The sequence below is a fragment of the Cebus imitator genome, unplaced genomic scaffold (genome assembly GCF_001604975.1).
Source record: "Cebus imitator isolate Cc_AM_T3 unplaced genomic scaffold, Cebus_imitator-1.0 Scaffold0, whole genome shotgun sequence".
NCBI classification, from domain to species: domain Eukaryota; kingdom Metazoa; phylum Chordata; class Mammalia; order Primates; family Cebidae; genus Cebus; species Cebus imitator.
The window spans coordinates 17,817,614-17,841,104 of record NW_016107315.1 but is presented as its reverse complement, the minus strand read 5'-3'; the positions used below and the strand labels follow the sequence as shown (position 1 = coordinate 17,841,104).

Below are 23,491 nucleotides of genomic sequence, written 5' to 3'. Positions count from 1 at the left end.
TTTCAAAAGAAGATATGCAAATGGCCAAGAAGCATATGGAAAATTCTTAACATCACTAATTAAAAGGGAAATGAAAACCAAAACTACAATGCAACACCATTTCACTCCTGCAAGAATGGCCATAACCAAAAAATCAAAAATAATAGATGTTGGTGTGGATGTGGTGAAAAGGAAACACTTTTACACTGTTGGTGGCAAAGTAAACCAGTATAACCACTATGGAAAACGGTGTTAAAATTCCTTAAAGAACTAAAACTAGATCTATCATTTGATGCAGCAAACTTACTACTAGGTATCCACCCAGAGGAAAAGGAGTCATTATATGAAAAAGATACTTGCACACACATGTTTATAGCAGCACAATTTGCAACTGCAAAAATATGGAACCAGCCCTAAGGCCCATCAATCAAAGTGTGGATGAAGAAAATGTGGTATATATGTGTAACACACACACACACACACCCATGGAATACTACTCAGCCATAAAAAGGAACAAAATAATGGCATTCACAGCAACATGGATGGAATTAGAGACTATTATTTTAAGTGAAGTAACTCAGGAATAGAAAACCAAATATTATATGTTCTCACTCATAATTGGGAGCTAAGCTATGAGGATGCGAAGACATAAGAATGACACAATGGACTTTGGGGACTTCAGGGAAAAGGTGGTTGGGGGGTAAGGGATAAAAGACTGCATACTGGGTACCGTATACACTGTGTGGGTGATGAGTGCACCAAAATCTCAGAAATCACTACTAAATAACTTATTCATGCAACCAAACACCACCTGTTCCCCCAAAACTATTGAAATGAAAAATAAATTTTAAAAACATTCTAGTCCTAAAAAAAGACTTAGATAGCCACACAATAATAGCAGGAGACTTCAACACCCTGCTGACAGCATTAGACAGATTATTGAGCCAAAAAAACTAACAAAGAAATTCTAGACTTAAACTTGACACTTGACCAGTTGAATGGAATCGACACCTACAGAATACTCCACCCATCAACCACAGAATATATATTCCTCTGATCTGCACACAGAACATACTGCAAGGTTGACCACATGCTTGGCCATAAAGCAGTCTCAATTAAAAAAAAAAAAACCACACCAACTCTACTCTTGGACCACAGTGGAATAAAAATAGAAACAAATATCAAGAATATCTTTCAAAAACTGTACAATTATCTGGAAATTAAATAACTTGCTCCTGAATGACTTTTGGGTAAACAATGAAATTAAGATAGAAATTTTAAAACTATATTTGAAAAAAATAAAAACAGAGATACGACATATCAAAATCTCTGGGATGCAGTAAAAGCAGTTGAGAGGAAAGTTTATAGCACTAAATGCCTACTTCAAAAAGCTAGAAAAATCTCAAATTAACAATCTAACATCACACCTAGAGAAACTAGAAAAACAAGAACAAACTAACTCCAAAGCTAGCAAAGAAAATTAATAAAACCAAAAGTTTTTTTTTCTATTGTTTGTTTGTTTTTTGTAAATATTAACCAAACCACTAGACCAATAGGTGGATTAACAAAGAAAAAAGGAGAAAAGATCCAAATAAGCACAACTGGAAATATAAAGGTGATATTACAACTGATCCCATGGACATATTAAAGATTCTCAGAGAATACTATGAACATCTCTAAGCACATACACTAAAAAATCTAGAGGCAATTAATATATTCCTGGAAACACTCATTCTCCCAAGATTGAATTAGTAATAAATTAAAACATTGAACAGATTAACATGGAGTTCCAAAACTGAATCAATATTAAAAAACCTACCAAGGAAAAGTCTTGGATCAGATGGATTCACATCCCAATTCTACCAGACATAGAAGGAAGAGCTAATACCAAATCTACTACAACTATTCCAAAAAATTGAGGAGGAGGTACTCCACCCTAATTCTTTCTATGAAGCTAATAACACCTTTTTACCAAAACCTGTAAAAGTCAGAACAAAATAGAAAACTACAATATCTCTGATGAACATAGATGCAGATATCCTCAACAAAATACTAGCAAACTGAATTCAACTGCATACCAAGAAAGTTAATTTACCATGATCAAGTAGGCTTTATTCCTGGTATGCAAGTTCAGTTTAATATATGTAAATCAATAAGTGTTATTCAGTAAATAAAGAGAATTAAAAACAAAAATCATATGATCATCTCAATAGACATGGAAAAAACTATCAATAAGATCCAGCATCCTTCATGATAAAAACCCTCAAGAAATGAGGCATTGAAAGAACATACCTCACAATAATAAGAGCCATCAATGACAAACCCACAGCCAATATCATACTAAATGGGCAAAAACTGGAAGCATTCCCCTTGAGAACTGGAACAAGACAAGGATGCCCACTTTACCACTCCTATTCAACATAGTACTGGAAGTGCTAGCCAGAGCAGTCAGGCAAAAGAAGAAATAAAAGGCATTCAAATAAGAAAAGAAGTAGTCAAACTATCTCTCCTCATAGATGATATGATCCAATACCTAGAAAATCCTAAAGACTCTTCCAAAAGCCTCTAGGAAATAATAAATGACATCAGTAAAGTTTCAGGTTACAAAATCAATGTACAAAAATCAGTATCATTTCTATATGCCAATAACATTCAAGCTGAAAGCTAAATTAAGAAGGCAATCTCATTTACAATAGCCACACAAAAGTAAAGTACCTAGAAATGTAACAAACCAAGGAGATAAAATATCCATAACACTGCTGAAATAAGTCATAGATGACACAAACAAATGGAAAAACATTCCATGTTCATGAATAGGAAGAATTAGTACCATTAAAATGGGCATCCTGCCCAAAGCAATATACAGATGCAGTGCTATTCCTATCAAACTACTGATGTTGTTTTTTATAGAACTAGAAAAAAACTATCCTAAAATTCATATGGAGCCAAAAAAGAGCCTGAATATCCAAAGCAATCCTAAGCAAAAAGAACAAAGCCAGAGGCATCACGTTATTCTACTTCGAACTTTACTGTAAGGCTACAGTAACCAAAACAGCATGATACTGGTACAAAAACAGGCCCATGGCCCAGTGAAACAGAATAGAATAGAGAACCTGGAAATAAAGCCACACGCTTACAACAATCTGTTGTTGACAAAAATAAACAGTAAGAAAAGGGCTCTCTATTCAATAAATAGTGCTGGGATAGCTGGCTAGGAATATATAGAAGAATGAAACTGGACCCTTATTTTCCACCATCTACAAAAATCAACCGATGATGGAATTAAGATTTAAATGTAAGACCTCAAGCTATGAGAATCCTAGAAGAAAACCTAGGAAACACCATTCTGGACATTGGCCTTGGGAAACAATTTATGACTAAGTCCTCAAAAGTAATTTCAAACTAAAACAAAATTGGCAAGTGGTACCCAATTAAACGAAAGAACTTTTGAACAGCAAGAGAAACTATTAACAGAATAAACACAACCTAAAGAAAGAGACAAAATACTTGCAAACTATGCATCTGACAAAGGTCTAACATCCTGAATCTATAAGGAACTTAATTCAACAAGCAAAACAAAACAACATCATCGAAAAATGGGCAAATGATATGAACAGACACTTCTCAAAAGAAGACATAAAAGTGGCTAATAAACATACTTAAAAATGCTCTACATCACTAATCATCAGAGGTATACAAATCAAAATCACAATGAAATATTATTTCATACCAGTCAGAATGGCTATTATTGAAAAGTCAAGGCCAGGTGCATTGGCTCATGCCTGTAAGCCCAGAACTTTGGGAGGAAGAGGCAGGAAGGTCACTTGAGCCTGGAAGTTCAAGACCAGCCTGGGCAACGTGATGAGACTCCATCTTTAAAAAAAAAAAATTGATAAAAATTGACAAAAAAAAAAAAATAGCCAAATGTGGTGGCACATACCTACAGTCCAAGCTACCCAGAAGGCTGAGACAGGAAACTTACTTGAGGCCAGGAGGTCAAGCTTGCAGTGAGCCATGTTCATGCCACTACACTCAGCCTGGGTGACAGAGGAAGATCTATCTCAACAAATGATCTACAAACAATAGATTACGGTAAGGCTGTGGAGAAAAGTGAATGTAAATTAGTTCAGCCACGGTGCAAAGCAGTTTGGAGTTTTCTCAAGGAACTTCAAACAGAACTACCATTTGATTCAGCAATCCCATTACTGAGTATACATCCAAAAGAAAACAATTATTTATAACAAAAAGAAACATGCACTTATATGTTCATCACCCCACTATTCACAATAGCAAAGTCATGAAATCAACCTAGGTGCCAATCGATGATGTATTGGATAAAGAAAATGTGGTGCATGTATACCATGGAATACTATGCAGCCATGAAAAATGAAATCATGTCCTTTGCAGCAACATGGATGCAGCTGGAGGCTATTATCCTAAGTGAATTAATGCAGGAACAGAAAGCCAAATACACATTTTCTTCCTTATAAGAGGGAGCTAAACATTGGGTACCCATGGATACAAATATGGCAACGACAGAAACTGGGGACTATGAGAAGGGAGAGGGCAAGATGGGCAAAATGTTGAAAGACTAATTACTATGCACAGTACCTGGATAATGGGATCATTTTTACCCCAAACCTCAGCATCACTCAATATGTCCAGGTAACAAACCTGCACATGTACCCACTGAATCTAAAATGAAAGTTGAAAAAAACAAGAAAATGCTTAGGGTCAGGAAAGGAATAGATAAAACGAGAGCAGAGGGATATAACCTTGATTCCATCTGGAGATCAGGGATGACTCCTAGGAGGAGAAGGAATTTGAGGAAAGGATTTGCACCTGTTGAAATGGACACAGCTTTCCAGGTTGAGTAAACCCAAGGGACAATCGCACATAATTAGAAACACTGATATACAGTGAATGAGAAGCGATTCAGTCTGGCCAAAACACCTGGGCTGGGTGAAGGGAGGGTAAGAGGTGTGGTCTGCCTATGTTAGATTGTGGGAAACTCTGAGTGAAATTAAGGAAGCTTAAATTTTGGACCTGGTGAATCAGGAGACAGGAAGTTTTTGAGACAGATGGGTAAGATAAAGTAGTGCTTTCAGAAGATCACTTTGATAGGAATCTATAAAACACATTTAGAGATATAGAAGAGTAGAGGCATCAAAAGCAGTTAGGCTATTACAGTAATCCAGATGATGAATAATGAGTGTGAATTAGGGTGGTGGCAGAGGTAGGTAAAAGAAATAAGAATGACCCAACATTGAGGAAGCTCAAAAAAGGGAAAGATGATGTTGAAGGGTTGGGACCTGAGATGATGGAGATGTTATAACACACATAAGGAAGACAGACTGGAAAGCTTATTTCTTTTTTGATTGGTCTAAAGGATGAAAGGTGGATTTAGATTGGCATGCACTGAGTTTAAAGTACTGGTGGGACCACGTAGATGGAAAGTTTCAGCAAATAATTGAACATTTGGAAGTGGCACTCGGGACTGATTTCAGAGCTGAGGTTGATAATCATATTTACAGAGGGGCTAATGGAAGCCTTATAAGTGAATGTCTAGTTGTGGGGAAAGATACAGAGGAAGGGTTAAAGGGCAAAAGGCTGGTGGAGTTAAATATCTATATTCAGGACAAGGGAAAAGAGAGGAGAACAAGGAAGTAGAAACACATCTGTGTATTGTGTCTAGTTAGCCTGAGCATGAACACGGACACACACACACACACACACACACACACACACACACATTTAGACGAAAATGCACACATATTAAGATTACTGGTATATTCAATTACGCATAGTTGGAAGAAAACTGAAGAGAGTTAGTGTCTCAGTAACCAAGGTGGGGTGAGGGGAGGATGATTTATAGTGTCAAACACAGGTAGAAGAGCAATACACGAAGAGAAACAGCTGGTTTTGCGCATGAAGATATGTTTACATGGGCACAAGCATGTGCTTGCCTGTAGGTGTATATCTGAGGGTTTTGAGGGGGAAGGTATTGTATAAGTAGGGACTAGCAAAGAAATGGGATGAAGTTGTCAATCAGGTGGCAGCAGTAAGCAGAAACATCATATATCACAACAAACGGATATCCAACAAAATGTTTTCTTGATTGTTATTTTGATTCCTTAAACCCTGAACCTGGATTCTGAACCTCGATTTGATTCCGTGTGGTGTATTCAGCTAATCTTGCTTCATTTTAGGCCGCTAGTCTTTCAATAGGTGTGGAATTAGTAGGTGACTAGCTCATGTCAGTGAGGGCCTTTTAGTAAGTAGCCTCTTGATTATGAAACGCATTTTGAGCAAAAGGCTGGTCAGAATAGTTAGCTTGTTCCAGCATACACTATGCTGGATGGTGGGGATGGCGCTTCATTATCCATTTGAATTATTCTTTTTAAATAGGATGGACTGGGCTCTGCTTATTTTTCTGGGTTAGGACTCTCCTTACCTAAATATAGTCAAATACATAACTCATTAAATGTGGAGAGGATTTCATTTGGGACAAGAAACCAAGGCAAAATATCCTCATTAGCAACAAACAGGAGAATGAACTTAATTCTTAATAGTGTCTCATCATTTTTCTCCATTATATTCCATTTGATTTCATTTCTCTTTCAGGCTCTCGTTTCCTTAAAGTTTAGTTAACATTATACTCTCAGAACCAAATCCCAGTGAGGAATGACTCAGGGGATGTAACTCCAGTCAATACTTAAATGCCACTCCTCCAAAGACGATGAGACAGGCAGAGGAGATGATTTGGACTATATGCTGGTCATGCGCACTTTATCCCACAATTATTATTTTTCATTTAATAGTTACTGATTGAGGCATACTCCTCTGTGTCTGCAAGAGTCCTCCCTTCCTCCCATTTTTCCTCCTTCCCCCTCCCTTCCCTCCCTCCCCTCACCTTGCCTGCTTTCCTGACTTCCTTCTTTAATTATAAAACAACATGTTAAAGATTCTGGTCCTGAAATCTCATTCCAGTTCATAAAAAAAAAAAAAAACCTAAATTCAAAGAACCTTGATTTTTTTCCCCTCTTCAGGGACTTTGTCATGAATTCTTAGCTGATTTCCCTTGTGTCATACCCTGGTCACATGATTGTGTGTGTGTGTGTGTGTGTGTGTGTGTGTGTGTAAGGGATGAAAACAGACCTGTCTTTATGGAACAGGTACAGTATTTCACAGCCAGCTGGCTAGTAATGGAATTCTTCTATCCAGAAAAGCTACTTTTCTGGATCTTGAACTGATTAGCAGATGCACATTCTACACTGAATGCTGATAAGACCAAACCACACACATTTGTGTATCTGTAGATGGTGTGCACATTCACATACACAAGTTTTTATTAAAATGCACACACATCTGTATTACTGGTATATTCACTTCTATATCGTTGAAAATCCTTCCTTTTGAAGGTTCAAAAGATAGCCAGGCAGGAGTTATTTTATAGAATGGAAGTAATTTCTAAGGTGCCAAACAATAGTAAGGAAATTAGAAGTCAAGGACTATCTTCCAAATGAAGAAGAAGCTCCATCAACCAATGAATGAAATTATGGTCATGCTTGCCATCCTGTGCCTTTTGGGTATCCAGGTATCCCCTATCGACAGCACGTGTTGCCCTAGGACTAGAATGAGACTTTCTTCCATCACTGTAGCCCACTCCATTCTCCAACATAACTCTTTAGCAGCTTATGCTTCAATTATGACTGTAATAATTTGGTTGTGTGGCTATTTCCACCACCTCCTGCCCACCTTGGAAAGGTGTATTTTCAGAAGTTAGGTCCTGACAGCAGCTTCCTTGGACCCTCCGTGCTCAGAGGTGAGGGCTGATTTAGCACTTCCCTGGCTGGACAGTTCCTGGCTCAAGCCTCTGACTTCGCCTTCCCTGCCCTTCCACTCCCTTCCTCTGGTAAGGCTCTAGCCTCAGATGCAAGGACCCCAATGGCCACAGAGGCCAGTGAAAGAACAATGAGCCTGCTGCAGAGCCTTAACTTCTCATTCTCTCTTCCTCCAGACCAATTAGCCCTTCCACTGCCCCATAGTGGAAAAAAAAAAAAATGGTGCACCTGAACTTGGCATTATGGGAAAGCCTCTGAGGTGTAGATATTAAGTATATATAAAATTTCCCCTTTTAGCATTGTCATGTACTTTTCACAAACATTCATCTCGGGACTTCCCAAAAGACAGACCCACCCCCAATTTTCCTGTCTCTTCTTGTTTCAGTCACTGCTCTCTTATCTTGTCTTCCTCCTCTTCCCAGGATGAAGGGGAGGATTGGGGTCTTGAACAATGAAAGGACAACATGACTGCCAAAAGAACCCATCGTGACTGTAGGCATATTTTCCATCCTTATCCTGCAGGCTTCCTGTCTGTTGTTGGCCCCTGACCAATTTTGCTCCTGGGAAGTCTGAGATGAAACATGATTTGTATAAAATGATGCTCAACCTCACTTATCATCAGGGAAATGCGAGTCAAAACCACAATAAAATATCACCTCATGCTTGTTAGGATGGCTGTTATCAAGCAAACAAGAAAGAAGTGTTGGTGAGTGTGAGAAGAAAAGAACATATTTGCATACTGTTGGTGGGAATATAAGTTGGTAAAGCCATTATAAAAAGAAATATGAAGGATTCTCAAAAAAATATTATTCAGACATAAAAAGGAAGGCATTTTTGAAGACATTAATGAACCCAGAGGACATCATACTAAGTGAAATAAATCTGACACAGAAAGGCAAAACCACAAAATCTCACTTACATGTGGAATCTAGAAAAGTCAAACTCACAGAAGCAGAGAGTAGAATAGTGGTTGTCAGGGTCTTGGGAGAATTGGGAAGATGTTGGTCAAAGGATGCAAACTTTAGGTTATAAGATGAACAAGTCCTGGGTCTCTACTGTGCAGTATGGGTGATGATGGATGTGTTAATTAATTTGATTGTGGCATTCATTACACAATGTATATGTATATCAAATCATCATGTTGTACGCCTTGGATACATTCAATCTTTATTTATCAATTAAATATTTCAAATTGTTTTTTTAAAAGGAAGGCAAAATGGGCCAAAAGGAGAAAATCCCTTGTGTAGAGCTGATGTCCAGGGTGGAATTTCTAAATTTTTTCTGTAACCTAGAGTCTCTTTTATACTTTTGACTTGCCCATTGTTCATAACAGATCTCAGGAATGCTCATCACGCTGCCTATTGCTAAAAACTCAAACAAGGAATTGTTATATGAACAACCCAAGTTAATGCAGTCATTAATGAAAGAACAGAGTTGTCATTAAAAGAGGTCATTTCTAGTTTTCCTTGTAATAGTCAGATCATAGCCAGTCACATATTTTAGGGAGGATGAAAATAGGCTGGAGTTCCTTCAGCTAACAGGATGCTGTAGAATAAAATATTCTACATGAGAATAGTTGAAGAAATTGGAATGTCTGGTGCCACCATGTTTATTATGAAGTGTTGAACAGGCTGGTCTTTGGATTAGAGATTGGACTCACTCTCTGTGGCCCTATGGATAGAGCAAGTTGGGGTGGGCAGGGAGGAAGAGTATCTTAAAGTGACAGATTTAGGCTCAGTGTGAGAAAGGGTTTTTAAGAGTTGGAGCTTCTCAAAGGTGAAATATGAGAAGCGTGCCCTGCAGGAACACTGTCTGAAGCCAGGCCACATGGCCAATAGGGAGAGATAAGTGGGCTGGGTGGCCCTCAGTGGTTTGCTACCAGTCCTGGGAGTCTTACTGAAATAGCTAATGAGCACCCAACCCAAAGAACAGACACATGGTTGCCATGTCTTTCTGGGTTCATCCTGCTTAGCACAAGTGAGGGCCAAAGCTGGGACTGATATTCCCTGATGTTTCAGGCCCATGGGCAACTAATTCCCAAATCTTTTCTGAGAAAAACACAGAGGGACTGTTTGCCAGACAGCTGGACCAGAATGAGGAAAAAGAAGATAAGGCCCAATGGAGAAGTCAGAAAAGCTTCACTTTTCATTAGCTCCACATTCCCAAGTGAGAAATCAATGTGCCTAGCTGCAATTCAAAGCAATTAGTCTTTGTTCGCACACATTCTCAAAGAATGACTTAAAGAAGCCCAAATAAATATTTTCAGAAAACAGAGTAAATTTGTATTACTTAACCCAAGGAATGCAAACAAGTGTAATTAAAGTGAATAACCATAAATAAAGTAAATACATTACTTAGGAAATGAATTAATTAGTGTTTAATTACTATCAATTACTAAAATCACTACAGAATTACTTGAGAATGGATTGAATCTCTGGCTCCTATTAATAATTTCCATTGCTAATTGTATGCACTTGTATTTTCTTTTCTTTGGGTGCATCTTAGCAGAGCTAATGGGGGAAGCAACAGCACAGTGAACAATGACAGGGACACTTTTTTTTCTTTGTTCAGTAAAAAACCAACAATCTGCCTGGTTGTCAAAAGCCAATGCGGGTGAGGAAGGGACACAGGTAGGAAGGTTGTCCTCGTGACGCAGGGTGACCCTAGCCATTCCCTGGTGAGGAGAAGCAGCTGATGTTTGTGGCAGAGCCCTAAGGTGAGGGGTGTGTGTGTGTGTGTGTGTGTGTGTGTGTGTGAGTGTGTGTGTAGGGAGGATAAAGGTGGGGACTGGAAGGCTCAATGCCTAAGCTCACTTCCAGCACACTCTGCAGATCGCATATGTAGACTGGCAGCCAGGAATCTCTACACACTGGTCTTGCCAGGTGAGATAACAGGTTTGACATTTACCTGGCGGACAGAGTACGTCATTTGCTGCCTTGCAGGTGGAAAGAACACATCTGAAATTCATGCTCCCTAACAGGCAACACACTAGCTAGTGCGAGAAACAGATCCATGCAAATGACAGGCTGAGGGTGAAGAGTACCTTTCCTGGGACCCACTCTGCCCGCTCACCAGCATTCTCATTTTCCTGCTTATATGCCATCTCCTTTTCCCTTCCCTTCCCTCTCCTCCTCTCCCTCATAGACACAGACTCTCAAGCCAGACTTCCTAGGTTTGATTCCAAGCTTCCTCACCTGTAAGACCTTAGGCAAATTACTTATCCTCTGTGAGTCTCAATTTCCTCACCTGTGAAATGGGGAGAATGAAAGTACCTACCTCTCGTGGTTCTGCTGAGAGCTCAGATCAGTGGGTGACACATAGCAATCTCTACTTTATTCATTTTCTTGGTATTACCACCACATATTTCTCTGAGGTGTAGTTGAGGGAATACACATGATGTGGAGATGAACTAGCTGGGAGGATGATGGATGGAGCGATTTGGGAGGGAAACGAAGTTGAAGAGGAGGAATTGGTCCTTAAAGCGGTTGTTTCGTTTATTAGTTAGGGTTCTCCAGAGAAATGGCACCCATAGGAGGTTTATTATGAGGGGTTGGCTCACATGATTATGGAGACTGAGAAGTTCCATGATCTGTTATCTGCAAACTGAGGCCCAAGAAAGCCAGTGGTGTAGTTCAGTCGAAGCCCGAAGGCCAGAGAACCAGGAGTGTCACTGTCGGAGGGCAGGATAAGACGGTTACCCCAGCTGAAGGAGAGAGAGGACAAACTGACCTTGCTTTTGCTTTTCTGTCCTACTCAAGCCCTTTAAGGCATGGATGATGCCCACCTACATTAGTGGGGGCAGATCTTCTTTGCTTAGTTTACTTATTTAAATGCTAATCTCTTCTGGAAACACTGTCACAGGCATACCCGGAGATCATCTTTTTCCACTTATCTTGGCACTCCTTAGCCTAGTCAACACATAAGGAACATTAAAAAAACAAACAAACAAACAAAAAAACATAAAAGGAGAGTAAATGGTGATTGCTAGGGCTTGGAGCTTGGGGAAAATGGAGAGAAGTAGGTTAAAGGGCACGTACCTTCGGCTATAAGATGAGTGAGTTCTGAGGATCTAATGTATAGCACAGTGACCATAGTTAATAATACAATACTATTTGCTTGAAATTTGTTAAGCAAATAGCTCCTAAGTATCTTATATGCGTGCACGTGCACACGTGCGTGCGCGCGCGCGCACACACACACACACACACACACACACACACAAGGGTAACTGTGTGGTGATGGATGTATTGATTAATTTGATTGTGGTAATAATTACACAATGTATATGTGTATCAACTCATCATGTTGTACACTTTGAATATATACAAATTTTATGTGTCAAATATACCTCAGTAAAGCTGGACGTTTTAAAAACAAGAAAGCTAAGAGAGAGACCAGGAGGAGTGAAAAGAAGTCTGCCATTGCTTGACGCCGGTCCTGAATTCATCTTATCATCCTGATGCCTCCATTCCTGACTTTCTGGGTAACCATCAGTCTGTTAATTATCCTAGCTTAATCCCAGGATTTTCATTGTGAAAAAGAATAATATAAATGTTTGCCTCTTGGCATTGCTGCCGGGCCTACGACTGGATGTTTTTGAGCCACCCACTGTAGTGTGAGGCACAAAGGTTAGGCTGAATAAATAATAACTGGTATAATTGGCAATAAAATTAAAAAGCTGACGCATAACATTAACCACTGCACTCTGTTGGTGCGAAGATAACATGGACTCTTGCATAAGGGCAGGTAACAGAGCACGTCTCTGTCCTGGCCCTCTGTCCTTACTCACCTTCTCCATGTCTTCCTGGGATGCTATTTTAGGTTCTTCCTTTTCAGAAAAGTCCGTGTCAGGGCCTAAGGCTGATGGCTCCATGGATTAGATCCTTCCCACAAACTCACCTGCTCTTGACCATCTGGCTGGGCTGTAGTTATTTGTTGTCACAGCTGAGCTGTGGTCACTCACCTGTGCTGCCATGGCCTTAGCACTGGTTCAGAATGAGGTTAGCATCCAGGTGAGAATGTACAATGACTAAGGAGGAATGCCACCTCTTCAGGTCAACTTAACCTTCACCTACGACTGGCAAATGCAAAGCTGAAGAAGCTGTTGGCTGCCTTCGAGAAACTCAGCATTTTGAGCACCCCATCATCATTGGACAATTCTGCCCTAGACCAAAAACCAGAGTCACAAACACTGGGAAATATCTTTTAAAAGTCTTTTTGTCCCAGATGGCTGTTATGTCACTTTCTGGAGGCACTCAACAGTGATTCCATTGAGGCTGACCTCTTGCCAAGGGGGTGAATGACGCTAATCTTTTGAATGTCTTCTGTGTTCCATGTTCTTTTAGTCCTCATTGTGAGCTCATTCACTTTTTCATTCATTCATTCATTTAATTTCATGAGGTCCAGAATGCATAACAGTAGAGAAGGCTCATTCTCTGCCTCTAAAGATACAATTGAGTAGGTACTAAAATACAGTGTGATATATACCATGAGCTTTTTAGAAGAGAGTAAAAAGAAGTGAAAGTTCAGGGAGGCTTCTAAGAGAAAGCAACCCTTACACAGAGGTTTATGTGTCAATTATAACTCAATAAAGTTAGACCAAAAGAAAACAAGAAAGAAAGAAAGAAAGCTAAGGGAGAGACCAGGAAGAGTGGATTGAGGTCTGCCATTGCTTGACACTGGTGTTGAATTCATTTTATCATTATGATAAATCTATTCCTCACTTTTTGGGTAACCTTCAGCCTGTTAATTATCCTACCTTAATCTCAGGATTCTTGTTTTTTAAAAAAGAATAATACTTTCGTCACAGCATTGACATGGGGGCTGCAGCAGGAATGTTTTTTAGCCACTCACTGTAGTGCTAAGGGAAAGGGGGACAACGGTAAGGAAAGTGACAATCAGAGACAAGTGAATTACAGCCTAAGCTCCCACAGTGCAGGAGCGACTTTTTCCAAATGGGATTTGAACAAGGGTCTGTGTGAATCTAAGGACATTAATTGTTTGACCACATCAAGCTCTCTTTTTTTCCTTCCCATCTCTCCTTGAAGTAAAATCTCCCGTCCTCTTGTGTTTCTTTCTCCTAAGTTTTTCTGCAACCATAAGCACCTGTGGCAAAGGGTGAGGGGGTCCGACTGTCTGGGTTGGACTCCTGACTGCATTTATCTTGTCTGTAACTCCGGATGCATTGCTAAACCTTCCTGAATGTAAAATGGAATACCTGCCTCAGAGCTGTGTGAGGATTAAAAGGAAAGAAAAAAAGGAAAGAAAGGTATTGTTTGTAGAGAGCTTAGCATAGCGCCTGGTACATAGTAATTATTCAACAGATGATAGATAATATCATTATTGTGGATGCTAAGCTTCATTTTTGTGTCTCAGTTGATTGTTATTAAGCCAGGCTAATGTGTTGCCTGATGAGGCATTGGCCTAAGTTGTATTTGCATTTCAGATGGAGATACCTGAAGACCAAAATTCATACCGCCCCTGAGAGAGCAGCCATCTTTCTCCCTGTCCTGAGCAGGAACAAAGACTGAACAAACTTTTACAGCGGGGTGGGTGGCAGGGGATATTTCCAAGCTTTACAGAAAGAAAATGGTGATGTCTATGTACGTGTAAGTGATTTGCCATCTGTGCAAAGGTCTGCAAGATAGCCCTCAGGGAAGAGTTCCTGAGAAACTGAGCTCAAGTCTGCACCCCTCATCTCCCTTCTGTGCCGACTCAGGAAGAAAATAAGCCCCAGCAGGAAACTCGCCCTTTGAAATGTCAGAGTGCACAAGGTAAGGGCAAGGTGCCCTAAAGCATCCAAATGGCATCACCTGCCTCAAGAACTTATCCAAGCTCTCATCCTGACACTGGGGAGGCTGAGTTACCTCTGCAGGTGCCCCCCGCAAATGGGAGACAAGTAGCAGTCATTAGTTTTCATTTAAGTTGCTGAAATCAGCAACTTACTCCTAACTTAACTAGAGCCTGAATCTCCCCCTTCCCAGGCAAAGGCCTTCTCTGGGAGTGATTGAATTTCACAGGGCGCAATAAAACAAAGGGCTTCTGCTGAATCAGGCGCCAGACTCATGGGCCTATAAATCTCCCCCTTGCTCTTCAGGTCGGGGATGTTATCTCCACCCCAGCCATCCCTGTCATGGCGCCTGCTGTTTCCACAACCTCTCATGCTAAGGAGATGACCCTAGGTAACACATTCTCTCCAAGTCGAAACTAGCATGGCCCTGAGTCCTCATGCAGGAAACTGGTGGGAGTGAGGAGTTCATGTTATAGGCACGCTCTCCAGATTGCCAGACCTGGGTAGTTTCAAAACATGCCCAGGTGCTCATTGCTGCATGTTCATTCGTGGGGCTGAGAAGAGAGAAAGTGGGAACCGGACCAACTCTGGGAATTCCAGTCCAGGTGTTCCCAGAGACCCAGGCCGTGAATAGGAGAGCAAGGATTGTACAATCAATTCTCCAGAGACCTTTAGCTTAGCAGAGTGTGTTCAATAAAGGCTGTTGGTTAGGATAAAGCAGAGAGCTAATCAGCCGAGGGAGATTTCCTTTAAGTGGGAGTTTTCGGAATCTGATGTTTAGCAAGTGTCAGGCTTGGGAAGAGGCAAGATTGATAAGCGCTCAGACCCCGAATCACTGCGTCTTGCCCAGTTTGACTTAGTAGATAGCACACACAAAAGCCAGTTACTCCCGTCTCTTGAGATGTCTGACTTTGTATTAATAGTTCTCTGCTGAGCTCCACTTGGGGGTTAGCTGAGGGTTGGGGCCCAGGACCCAGCGCTAGAGGTCCTGCCCTGCCTCTGACTATGGCTCATGGTGAGCTCACCTGAATCTCAATCTCCTTTCCTGTGAACTAGGGGATGGGGGTGAATTACTTGACTAGGTTCTCTCTGAGACCTCCCCCAGTTAAAATGTTAATCTCACCTCTAGGAGGCAGAGAGCTTGGGGTATTCTAGAAGCCAAGGAGTGAAAATTATGTCCTGTTCTTGAATACAGGGGCCAATCCAAATGGAGCGTCTTTTTGTCCCTGTCTGTAAGCTGGCCCAGGAAAGCTGCCAGGTGCTTTTGGTGGAGCAGCCAGAAACAGCTCTCCAAAGCCCTCTGACAGAGACTGTGGCAGCAGAAGTGATGACTGACAGGTCTTTTCTCTGAATGAGCACAACCCTCTGTGGATACCTGATTCCACTCGTATCTCACTGTCCGTGTTCAGTGATGGCTAAGGGCAAGAGCTCTTTGGGCAGAGAACCAGCTTCCAACCTTAGCATTGGCAAACCGTGCAATCCTGGAACACTCAGTTCCTGCCTCGTGGATCTGCTCGGAGTTAGGACATAATATCTGTGAAGCAGGAAGGTCAGTGCCCAGAGCTTGCTCTATGAAGATCAGCTCCAACAGGCAGAGGGCAATGTCATGGCCTTTGTTAGGTGGTAAACTTCTAAGGGGCAGGGTCTTCATCCTGTTTATCTCTGCATCCCCTGCTGGACCCACATAGTTGGTCCAGACTTGCTCAACACAAACTGATGGATGGATAAGTGAATAAACATAGTTGGCTCATAGCCATGGATTTCTGGTACCTGTATCAAGATAGAGATGACTTGTAGGAGAAGCATCTCTGAAAAACTCCCTTCTCCAAGAAAAGCTGCTCCAGAAGCTCCATTATGCTTCTAAAACAGGGATCCCCAAACTCCTGGGACTATGGACTGGTACTGGTCTGTGGCCTATTAGGAAGCAGGCTGTACCGCAGGAGACGAGTGGCAGGTGGGCAAGCAGTGAAGCTTCATCTGAATTTACAGCAGGTCCCTATCACTTCCATTCCTGCCTGAGCTCTGCCTCCTCTCAGATCAATTGGGACATTAGATTCTTATAGGAGCGTGAATCCAATTGTAAACCATGCAACCCAGGGACCTAGGTGGCTTGCTCCTTTTAAGAATCTAATGCCCAGTGATCTGTCACTGTGTTCCAGCACCCTCAGCTGGGATCGTCTAGTTGCAGGAAAATCAGCTCAGGGCTCCCACTGATTCTAAGTTATGATGAGTTGTATAATTATCTCATTATATATTTTAATGTAACAGTAATATAAATAAAGTGCACAATAAATGTAATGCACTTGAATCATCCTGAAATCACCGCCCCCCGCCCCATGACCCACCACACCAGTCCATAGAAAAATTGTCTTCCACAAAAATGGTCTCTGGTGCCGAAAAGGTTAAGGACAGCTGCTCTAAAATGAGGCTAACTCTTCCAAATTTTACTAATCTACCTGGAAACTCCTCAGTTCTTGCAATGCCCCACTAGACAGTCGGGGGAAAGGACAACAACCTTCCTGGGACATTCCAAGTGAACTCTCGGTGCCAACAATCTGCCATCCCCTGACAAGGAGCCTTTTGCCATGAGTTTCTAACATCTCTGGAAATTTCTAAGTCCTGTACAGCAAAGCCAGGACTCAGAATACATCTCTCAGAAGGAATGGAATAAGGAGCTTTCCTCTGGGGCAAGTGCAGTGACATGAAGCCTGTGTTCCTAAGATGTGCTGGTCTGGTGGTGAGTTTTCCAGGCTGTTGAGGGCCTGAGGTCCCCCTCTCCACACATACACTGTGAGCCCTGATTCATCTCTTCTGAAAGCCCAGGACGGGAGGCTCCCCAGGGTTCTTTCACAGGGACCCTCTCTGTTCAGTGTGTGTCTCTCCCCATAAGTCCCCACTCACCCTCACCTTCAAGGCCTTCCTACGCATTTCCAGTGGACACTTGGAGGGTTTACAGGGTGCCCTGGTCCCCAGGCTCTGCAGGCTGTCACATGGCAGCTCCAGAAGTAATTATGAAGGCGGAATGGGCAACAGGAGGACCATCAGTCAGCCCAGGACTGAGACATCTCTCCTGTGACCCATCTAGGGGCCTGTCAGAAATAGAAATAATTTTAATGAAAAGTCAGAGTCCTCAGTCCTTCTAATGCTGACCAAGCAAAATGGAGGGGAGATTTTCAGAAGAGGGTAGGACTCCACTTTTAGCGGCAAAGCATCCCTGAGGGGTCAGAGTGGAGGAAATTTAGGAAGAAAAAAATTCTGGTGTATGTTAATAGTTCCTTTCCTCTTCTTCCTTTCTCTCTTTCAAGTGACAGCAGGGATAAGGACAGAGGTACTTTATATTCCCGGAAGTCAAACAGGCAACCATTTATCAGAGGTGGGACCAGCTTGTGACAAAAATGGAAAAACATAGAAATGTCATAGAAGTTTATCATCCAACTAGATGCGGTGGCTTATGCCTTTAATCCCAGCACTTTGGGGAGGCCCAGGTGGGAGGATTGCTTGAGCCCCGAAGTTTGAGACAAGCCTGGACAACAAAGCAAGACCCCATCTCAAAACAAAAGCATATCTTCGGTGCCCTCCTGCTTCCTTGTTTTGCTCCTTCATCCTTCCACAGAGCTCAAATTGTCTGTTTCTCCACTTGGTGCCCCTTCCCTTTCCCTGAGCATTAAAAACCAATGACTGTGAACTTCTTTAGGCCAGGACTTTTCCTTGTTCTGGCATCCCCATAACCAAGCACAATGCCCGCCTGGTAGCTGTGGCTTTCACAATATTTGTTAAAGAAACGAAAACCTCTTCCCAAAGCTCCCTGTCATACCTCGATGGAGAGAACTGATAACAGCTGAGAGCTTTGCCTCTTCTCCTGGGACATCAGTATTTTAAAAACAGATCAAAGCGACATGGAAGAAGTTCAATTACATTCAATGGTAGACTTCCAGACAGCATTTGATCCTTTCCTTTGAGCAAAGGACCTTCTCCGTCCCTAAAACCAAATCACAGAAGCCTGTGGCCCATCAGGGCCACTGGAAATGGGTGAGTGTAGACCTTTGCATTTGCAAAGAACGGCTGTCAGTTTTAATGCATTCATGGCTTTCTCCCGAAGGAGGAGGGATGCAAAGCCTACTCTCTGTTCTGTGCTCCCTGAAATCATTCCATTTAAATGCAGATTGGGACCCTTCCTTCCTCTAAGTGGTCACAGAGAAGACTGAGCAAAGTTGAAATGATAATTTTCCTTAAGAAGAAAGAGAACAGTTTGGTTCATTTCCCCATGGCAGTGACTGTCATTTCTCTTTACTGTAGCACTCCTCTCTTCCTGTCTGCCTCCCCACCCCTTAGGTGGCCTTTCTCATCCCCAGTCACCCCAGTTTTTGCATCGATAGGCTCCTTTAATTATGCAAATCTTCCAACCTGCTAGTATCTTCCTAGTTTAAATGGAAAAAATCCAGCCCCAAGTCCTGTGGTTATCTCCTTCTTCCTATTATTTCTCCACCAGATCCAGGCCCTTTTATATTGAACCCGAGGAAAGATGAAAGGCCACATTGCTGGGAAATTAACAGGAGGGGGCCTAGATTATTAAAAAGAAGACCTTTCCCAACTTTTGATTTTCAAGAGACATTTGAAAATCTCTCCATTCTGAATAGCTGACTAAGGCAAAGAAAACATCTCCCAGAACAAAGCCAGAACTTGGCTCGGGTGGCCTGAGAATCTGGACCCTCAGGGGTCTATTCCCGACTCTTTCATGATCTTGTCCTGGAGAAGGAACCGGCTAGTTTCTAGTGTCTGTTCCTACAATATTTAGGGGCTAGTTGAGCAGTTTGGCCCCAAGTCTAACAGGAAGTAATGAGGAAATGAGAATTGTGAAGCAAGCCATTGACTTGCTTCTTTTCTACAAAACTCACTGAGGGTTACGATGTGAGAACTGGACAGGCATCCAAGATCAGAGTCAGATTAGAGTCCCTTTTATAACTGTGTCTGCTGCCAACTGCTACATATGGGAGGAGATAGTTCATTTCCTGGGAAATGCTAACAAAGGGCCTGCCCTGAAGCCCCTCCCAAAACAAAGTCCTTCGCTTTTAGACCTCTCTCCTAAGTTGTAAGGCCTCTGACGCCCTCAGGAGGAAAGAGGTCAGGGATCTGAGAATGCACAAAAATAAACCCCTTCACATTCCTATCTTCCTCCATCTCAGTGGCTTCAGACTCTTGCTTGGGAGCATGACACTGAAAACAGAAATAGCTTCAAGAAGACTTCAGATAAGTTTGTGGAGAATAGAGCCAAAAATGATCACTAAAAGGGAAGTCAGAAAGATTCAGAGCTCCATCTTTAGACAGGTCAGTAGAAAAAACTCTGAAATGTGGGGGGTCAGGATGCTTGAATTCTAGTTCCAGTTTATCCATTGGTTGATTTTATGATCTTAACAAGCTACTTTGCTTCTCTGGGTCTTAGTTTCTGCACCTCTGAAATGAATGGTCTGATCCATATGTTTTTTTAATCTATCCAACACTGATATTCTCAGTCTCTGAAACGTGTGTGTGTGTGGAAGTGTGTGAAAGTGTGTGTGTGAAAGTGAGTTGTCGTCCAATTCTCTTTCCCCTCCCCCCCAAAAAAAACTAAGGCCTGAGTAACCTAGGGACTGGACAAGGGCTTATTCTCTGCATGCCTGACCTTGCTGCAAACCTCTTCTTTCTTTTCTTCTCTCTTTAGCTGGAAACCCAACCACCAGATTTATGAAACAAAAACAGGGGAATGAAGATGCTCTGAAATGCTTATTTAGACAGTGCCAACATATCAAAAAAACAGTTGACACAAATGGGGTATCTAGTTACCATAGATCTTATGAAGCTCATTCAAAGAACGTAATGAAAAAAAAAATCAAATAATGAATCATTCAGGGAGATGCGAAGGATGGTTCCCATTCTCATTCTTTTGTTCTGCTTCATATTTCAGAAGAGAAAAATAGATGGGAAATTAGAGCAAGAAGTTGGGGAATGTTTCAGAAAGCAAAAGGGGCAATGATGAGAAGGATGCAAAAAAGATCCAAGGTTAGGAGAAGAGCAGAAACTGAGGCGTAGTGTGTCTAACAAAATAAAATGTTGATGAAAATAACACAGGTAAAGAGTTTTCTGGGGATGCATCTTTAAAACAATGATGGGAAGGGAAAAGAGAGGGTAATGTTTTGGGTGGAAGGATGTATCAGGGTCAAGCTTTCCTGCTTCACTATCTTGCTGAAGGCACAAAGACCTGAGTCCTGGGCTGGAGAAGCGTCACTATGATTCAACAGGGCACCCGAGTGTTCCCAGGACCTTGCTGGAGCCATCCATTCTTCTCTGTGCCACAACCTCAGCTCAGGGGCCAGTTCTGCCTCTGCAGTCCGGGATCGACCTGTGCTTAATGCTGGATTCATCAAACCCCCACTACCCAGACATCCCTTTTCCAAAGTGCTTTGCCAGACATCTGCAATGCCTTTCTTTTGGCTAACTCTGTTCTGGCATCAGTTTTTGTCTTCACAGCGTGCTGTGGTAGAAGGGGTCTGGGGCATGGATCAGACTGATGTGCCCTTGACTCAAACCCCTATTGGCTGTTTGATTCTGGGCAAGGTAGCTTCCTCCTTGATAAAGTAAGGCTGATAATAATATTACCTGCCCTGAAGGCTTGTTGTAAGGATTAAGTGAGATCACAAATGTGGAAGGGTTTAATACAGAGAGGTACTTAGAAAACCTGGGTGGCATTCTCTCCCCAAGCCAGATCTAGCTACAGAGATGAGGAAGTAGCAAGAAGCACTAGGAAGATAAGAAATGTGTCTAAATATGCTGGTATCCAGAGCTCCCCATTCTGGCCACCAGTGCGCTAATGGCTTTCCGTAGGATTCAGATGCATAATCTCTGAGTGCGTCTGATTATGCGTGTGTGATACGAGAAGATTAAAGGCAACTTCCCTAAAGTAGTGGGAGGCTTCTCGATGAAAGTTTTAAAGCCCTGTGAGCCCTCAGGTATATTTTCTGATCTTAAAAAAGGAGTTGTTTTCCAGGAAAGTGAGAACAGCTATCCCAAAGTTGCAGTGGTCCCTAACCTCCCTGGAGCTGAGGCATCAGGGACAGACACTGTGCTGACAGAATGCATATCCCAGTCAGCATCCATCCTCCCCTTCCAACTGCTGTCCCTACCTGTTTCCACTCTCTTCGTCAGAGGTGACAGGTTGGAGCAGGAGAGAGAAAGAAGCATAGGCAGATATTATAGCATTTCTTACTTTCGTCTTTTACCCTTTTCAGTCAGTACACTGAAGACTTCCAAAGCAGTCTTAGGTTAGAAAGCTGTGCCTTTCATCTATCTCCTGCAGGGATCTCCTGAGTCTGCCCTGATCTCAGAAAAAGCCAGATCAGGAAGCCAAAGAAGGGCAGAAGTCCTGCATTTGTTCTGGATGTCTTTCCTTCCTAGGCAGAGTAGTCCTTTTCCACAAGAGATGGTAGGAAAGAAAAAGTTCCTGTAGAACACAAAACTTAGCAGTGCATTTTAGGGGATGTCTTATCTGGTTTGCTTTACCTTTGTTCTCTTTTTATAAAGAGTGGATTACTTATTGTCTTCAGATAAATTATAAACATATCAAAACTCATGTTCTATAGTTAGCCTGATTCACCACTACGTGATGATTACTTCTCACTGTGGGAATGTGCATTTTATCTTTTCTCTCCTCCTTTCAAAATCTTCATGTAACTCATTTCTTCCACCAGCAAAACTTCCTCAAATAATTTTGGATGGCGACCATTCCTCCATATTGTTCCATCTCCTTAGCACATCTTTACATTGTTAGGCTATAATAATGAGTTCTATTAATACACATCATATATGGATGTTTTATACACACACGCACACACACACATGCACACACACACACACACACACACACACACATATATGTATTCCTTTTATACACTGATACCTCATTGTATTGTATGTGCTTGCCTGTCCATTAAACCATACATAGAGCCATTCCTAGCAGGGTGTGAGAGGCCTGGGAAATCACCTCATGATTTTTTTTATAGGTAAAATCTGATTAGACAACAGTGACTCCTTCATCAAGGGAGCCTGGAGAGCAAACAGCAGAAAAGCAGTCATCTGGCAACATCTTGGAGAAAAAAGACATTATAAAAGAATAACAGGCTTGAGGGATGCCAAGAGGGACAGGGCTGCTGCTGCGGCTTGTAGCCCATTGCTAGTTGACCCTTCCTCTTCTCTGTGGGGAAGCACCGTGGGAGCCAGAAAGTGCCAAGTCCCGCCCATTGCTCAAGTTGACTTTTCTGGGATGGATTTGATGATAAGTTCTTTGTGATGAGGGATGGCAGCCACTGGGGCCTGGGAATGTAAGCACACACCGAGTATTACCTGTAGACTGTAAACAGGAAAATGCAACTATTTTTCTGCACAATTTGTAGAATTTCTTGGGCTATTTCTAGATTTTTTTTCTCATATTTGAAAAGAGTTGTGAAAATTAGTAAGTAAAGAAATAAAACCTCTGTAATTATGCTTAGTGGATTCCAGGTCTTACTCTTTCTAACCATATGACTTCAATCTAGTTGCTTCACCTTTCTGACGCTTTGGGCAAAATGAGTTTAAACAGTGATTATGTTGAGGGGTTGTTGAGAGAATTATGTATAACCTACAAAAGTGTATAGCACACCCTTGGTGTATAGTAAATGTTCAATGATAGCTATTGGTATTAATATTCACCCACTGTACATTATCCACAGGATCCATCAATGGTATTGATGACCTCCTATCACACTGACATATTAATGACAGTAAGAAATGCAGACATCACTGGTATTACCGTGGCCCACCCTGAGTCTTTGCCCTTGCCCCCATGGTGTTGCTTTTCCCCCGATTCCTC

The 23,491-nt window shown here is 41.9% G+C and overlaps 1 long non-coding RNA gene across 1 annotated transcript in view; it reads left to right on the top strand.

Annotated features, from left to right (window-relative positions):
* Nucleotides 1-8,626, top strand: part of LOC108307840 — a 38,239-nt gene extending 29,613 nt beyond the window's left edge. The window contains exons 2-3 of the long non-coding RNA XR_001826711.1: nt 7,401-7,576; nt 8,246-8,626. This is a non-coding gene — a long non-coding RNA (uncharacterized LOC108307840). The remainder of the gene's footprint in view (nt 1-7,400; nt 7,577-8,245) is intronic.
* Nucleotides 8,627-23,491: the final 14,865 nt, after the last annotated feature.